A 6036-nucleotide genomic window follows, 5' to 3' on the forward strand; every position below is an offset into this window, starting at 1 on the left:
GGAAAAAAAAAAAAAGGACTGCTGACTGTTTTTTCATACTTTTTTTCACATTGTTGCAAGCATTCCCCCCCCCGGGTCATGTGATCGAAATTCAGAGGTTTGGCAACTGACTCATAGTTATGATGTTTGCCGAGTCCTGGGAATCACGCGATCCTCTTTTCAGAGCTTCTGACAAGCAAAACTCACTTAAGAACCATCTTACTAACTCAACAGACGATGATTCCCTTAAACGTTGTGGCGAGAAAAATGGTAAAATGGAGCAAAACTGACTGAACACATGTCTCATTTAGCAACAGAAATTTTGGGCTCAACAGTAGTCGTAAATCAAAGTTGTACCTGCACCAAGTATGAAGTTTGCCGAGTTTTAACCTTGCTTAAGGTTTTGTCCTGCCCAGTGACGATGGTACTGTGTGTGCTATAGAGGTGTGACTTAGGATGCTGTGGAAATTCATCCCCTGTGGTTAGTTTATTGTGCAGCACCAGAAAAGACGTGTGAACTCAATAAGGGGGTTTAAGGGTGCAAACTTCTATCTTGCGATAGAAATTCAGATAAAATGGGGAATAAATTCTCATGGGCGAACCATCGTACTGTTGCACTGTTTCCTAGTGAGGTGTGTGCGTGAATGGCCTGTCTTTGGGCCATTCCTTCTCCTGACACCCCCCACCCCCACCCCACCCTCCTGCAGAACCTGCAGGAAAGTCTCAGGAGTAGAACTGATGTCTCTTTCATCGGTTGGGGGGGGGGAACTGCCCTTGAAAAATCTTTGCAGCCTTTCTCCTTCCCTTGAAGAAGTTTTAGGAAAAGTTGTTGTCCTGCAGTCTTGGGTTTCCCTGTTTTCTCTTTCATTTATGCTTGAGCGTTTTCTGGTTCTTCTTGTTAAGGTTTTGCAGGCTGCCCAAAGTCATGGTAGGTGGAGGGGGGTGGGGGTGGGGGTAGGGCTAGATAAAGCCGCTAAACAGACAAAACAAACGAATAAAACCGAACTGCAAAATAAGCTTATTGGACGAGAAACGAAATGTTTTCAAAGGAAACAGGACGAGAAAGTTGAGTTGCCTTTTGGAAAAGCACCTTTGGGACAAACAGTGGCCTGGATGGTCGAGAATCTCCATAGACATTTAAATAAATAAAAGGGTCTAAGCAATTCCTGGCCTGGCTATCCCACCCCTCTCCCCAAATCCAGTTCAGAGCAAAAATTGGCATGGCTGCTCTGCTCTAGTTTCTCAAAGGGGTCCAGCCACAGGCAAAATAATTTTTTTTCCCCTCGCATCTCATTCTGCGAGATGTTCTCTTGAACCTGCCAGCAATTTGGTTGGGGTGGGGGGGAACTGGAGAAGGAGAGATGAGTGGGATTGACCTCCCCCAGCCAGGCAGTGGCCCATGCCAGAAGGCCCCCACATGTGCCGGGAAGAAGCAATGGCCCCGCGTCTCTATGGGGCTGAGCGAGACTTTGCAGCCGAACAAAGACTGCCTTGTATGCACAACCCTTGTGTGCACAACTTGGCAGATGGTGCCTTTCGCTCTCGCCTCCCGCAGGAGACTGTTCGTCACAAGGCTGAGATGTAAACTTCACACTTGTGGGTTTCTTCCAAAAGCGGTCACAGGGACGGGGAGGGGGGAGGACGGGGAACCGTCCACTGTCGATTTGGATCTCAGCGGGGAGCACCCCCATCTTTTACACACACCCCCATTGCATACTTTTCCACTGCATCCTCGATTTGCATTGGGGGATCAAGAAGGTAGCCTCTGAAACTCTTTTGGGTGAACAGGTCAAGTCTGGGGGGGTCACCCTTACTCGTGGGAAAAAATCATAATCAGAATAGAGCTAGAAGGAACCTTGGAGGTCTTATAGTCCAACCCCCTGCTCAAGGAGAAGATCCTATGCCATTTCAGACAAATGACTGTCCAGTATCTTCTTAACAACCTCCAGTGATGGAGCATCCATAAGTTCTGAAGGCAAGCCATTCCAGAAGTTGCCTCCAGAAGTTGTGGCTAAGACAAGTAAGTTTGTTAATTCAGTTCCTTTACAAAAGAACTACAAACTACAAACTAGCAATAGCACTTAGACTTCACAATGCTTTACATCCCTCTCTAAGCGGTTTACAGAGTCAGCCTCTTGCCCCCAACAATCTGAGGTCCTCTTTTTACCGACCTCAGAAGGAAGGCTGAGTCAATCTGGAGCTGGTGGGAATCGAACTGCCAAACTGCTGGCAGCCAGCAGAAATAGCCTGCAGTACTACATTCTAACCACTGCACTACCAGGGCTCACACCTCACAGATGCTGATTTAAGGGTGTGTCTCAAATACAGCTTAACATTTGCACTGCTATTAACGTCTGCCTAAAGGACTGTCATGAATGCTGGTTTCATTAATTATCTGGACATTTTAGGCCCCTGACATAAACATAACCAAACTTCAGCTCTGGTTAACAAAACACGCTTTCTACGTTCTCTTAGTATGCAAGGCCTTACATCATCAAACATCTGATGATTTAGGACAGAGGTCCCCAACCCCCCCCCCCAGTCCATGAACCGGCACTCGGCCACAACCGCCAGAAACTGGGCCGTGCAAAAAGTGTCAGGTCCACCGCCGTTCTCTGCTGTCCTGTTCTTTTGATTCAACAATGGATTCAAGAGTCTTACTTTCCTGAGGGGCTGACTGGGGGCAGGTCTGACATCAAGCCCCATCCGTGGGATGCAGGTAGCACGAGAAACCATGCGCCCTCCGGTCTGTGGAAAAACCTTTCTCCACATCACTGGTCCCTGGTGCCCCAAAGGTTGGGAGCCGCTGGTTTAGAGGGACAGACTTGAGTCACTCAGCATGCAAAAACGAGGAATGGATTCCTACAAGCCACTCACCGCCCAGCTCCATTTAATCCTAGCCTAGCATGTTATAAGCTACAGTCTACTCAGTTAAAAAAGAGAGATTGATTGCCCCGTTGTCATCACGATCTTGCAGACACCCCTGTCAATCAAGAGGCTGTGTCCTTGCAAGGGAAGTTTAATTAGATGGAAAGACGATTGATCCAACGTGATTCGGTATGCGGTGCATGAGATCCAAATTTTATCTGAACGTTCACCTGACTGCATTGTTTTTCTGGGGGAAAATAGAAGAAGGAAGGTGTGGCGGATATATCCGCCACCTTGAATTTATTTGTAAAAACAATAAAGGTGGGGAATAATTAAATAAATAAATATGAACAATGCGCCGCAGATGGCCAGATAAGAGATTTAAGCCCAGATCACTTAATAAGACCTTCCAGATTACAGCAGGATGGTGCCCCCCAAAATCCCAGGTAATGCAGCCTTCGTGATCTCTCCCAGTTATGGCAGGACCTTACATAAAATCCCAGTGAGAATGATGTTTTCAAATGCTGGGGCTTTTAGTTCAAGTCATCCACAGGGCGTGGTCTGGAGAACGTCCGCCGCATGCAACCTTGCTTATTCCCGATCTTATTTTGCAATTTAAGAAAACAAAAAAAAAAGCAAAATAGGTATTTTTTAAAAAATTCCAAATAAGTTTTTTTTAAAAAATAAAATAAGTTATTTTTTAAAAATGGTGTCCATAAACCCCCTTCGAAGCATGATGCAGGATTTTCTTCAAAACCACAAGCAAAGTGTATAACGTGGGGTCTCTGCCTTCAATTTAAATCCATAATGAACTGCATGGACCACAGTAGATGGCGCTGCTCTCCCTGGAGCGGGGGGGGGGAGATGGGGGGGGGTGTTGGCTGAATAGGGAGAATTGACTATTTAGAATAAATATCTCCTTAAATCATAAGGAACAGTTGCTGGAATTGGGTATGTCTAGTTTAAGGAAAAGAAGAAATAGGGGTGACATGATTGTAGTGCTCCATTATTTGAAGGGCTTCCACAAAGAAGAGGGGGTCAAGTTATTCTCCAAGGCACCTGAAGGCAGGATAAGAAGCAACGGATGGAAACTAACCAAGAAGAGAAGCAACTTGGAACTAAGGAGAAACTTCCTGACAGTGAGAACAATTAATCAGTGGAACAGCTTGCCTCTAGAAGTTGTTGGTGCTCCAACACTGGAAGTTTTTAAGAAGAGACTGGACAGCCATTTGTCTGAAATGGTGTAGGGTTTCCTGCCTAAGCAGGGGGTTGGACTAGATGACCTCCAAGGTTCCTTCCAACAGGGAGGGATCTGTGCCGGTCCACCAACCAGGGATTGGGGACCCCTGGACTAGAAGACCCCCCTAAGGTCACTTCCAACTCTGTTATTCTGTTATTATTCTGTCCCTTCTAGTCCTATGAGTCTATGATTCCATCTTGCAAACTAATCTCCCCCCAACACTGGAAGTTTTTAAGAAGAGACTGGACAGCCATTTGTCCGAAATGGTGTAGGGTTTCCTGCCTGAACAGGGGATTGGACTAGATGACCTCCAAGGTCCCTTCCAACTTTACTACTATTACAGATTCACTGAGAATTCTGGGAATCCTAGTTCTAGCACATCTGGAAGGCACTTTTGCATTGCTTCTTGGGGTGCAAGATGGAGGAACAGGCGAAGCTACATTTTTCCCTCTCCTTTCTGACCCGTTGCCATCTTACTCCGGGATTGCTCGCTGGGTTTGTCAGCTAAAAATTCTCTGGAAAACTCTGCTCTCCCCATCTGTTTTCCATCCTTCTACGGTTTGAGCAGCTGGTTCGCTGCCCATCCTGTGATTTGAACTTTGCACTGCATTTTTCTTTTTTTAACTCTTCCAATTTGTCAAAACACAGCAGGAATAAGGTTTCGGGCGATGCTTTTATTTCCCCTCTGCATGTGATTTGTTCTATACAATAGATATTACATAAAACAAATGAAATGCAGAGAGGGGGAAAAGCAAAGGAATTTCATTTTAATCTGTTCTTAATCTTGTATTTATTGGGGATGTGTTTTATTCAAAACCACTCCTCGGTGCTGCATTGCTAAAGGACAACGTTTAGCTGGGTTGATGAACTTAGTGGGTGAATTCACACAACAGCTAAACATGGCTGGTGCTGAGTGTGATAACAGCTTTTGTGTGTGTTTACGTGTGATTTTGGGTGCAAAAGCAGGTTAATCCAGGAACGAGGTTAAGAATGTCACATGAATAAACAATTAGAAAATAGTAGGTAATAGAAAATAAATGAAAATTATATGGTAAATGTAGAGTAAGAGCCAATGTAAATTTATATTTGTATCCGTTGTAAAAGAAAGTTGGAAGTTCTTTCTTTATATTCTTCTTTTTTGCACTTTTGGCTTGGCTTCCTCTTTCCTTCTATCCTTTTCTTTTTCTACCTTAAATGTTAGTTTTGGACAGTTTTTATCACCCTATTTATTTTTTTTTTAAAAAAATCCAATAAAGTTATCCAAAATGCAGGTAATCCTTGACTTACGACCACAACTGACTCCAACATTTCAGTTAAGTGAGACATTTGTTCAGTGGGTTTTGCCCCGTTTTACGACCTTCCAGGCAACAGTTGTTAAGTCAATCACTGCACTTGTTCAATTAGTAGCATGGCTTCTCCACTGAGTCAGGTCACAAAAGGGGATCACATGACCCCGGGACACTGCAACCGTCATAAATATGAGTCAGTTTCCCAGCATCTGAATTTTGATCAAATAACCATGGGAATGCTGAAATGGCTGTAAGGGTGAAAAAAGTCATAACTCACTTTTTTTTAGTGGTGTTGTAACTTTGATCACTAAGTGAACTGTTGTGAGTCAAGGGCCTTCTGTATCAAAGAGTGTTGCATGAACACACCCAGAATGTTGGTGCATAGGTGCATGCACATCTATGGAAGATGTTCATAATTTCTTAGACACATCAGTGGGCCACGTCCTTTGGCCCTGCTTACACAACATGTTAAACTGTGATACGCAGGGTGCAAGTGTGTTGCACCAACAGCTTAATCTAAACGCTGGCTCGGAAATGGTTACTTTCAGCCCCAGCCAGCAGCTTCTGGCACAAAGTAATGAGTGCATTAAAAAAGAAAGGAGCTAATTAGATTGATTAGTGGGTGTAAAGATGCCTGCCTGGTCTCTAAAGACATTTTTC

This window comes from Crotalus tigris, unplaced genomic scaffold (assembly GCF_016545835.1).
Source record: "Crotalus tigris isolate CLP2741 ecotype Arizona unplaced genomic scaffold, ASM1654583v1 scf7180000019068.10715455, whole genome shotgun sequence".
NCBI lineage: Eukaryota > Metazoa > Chordata > Lepidosauria > Squamata > Viperidae > Crotalus > Crotalus tigris.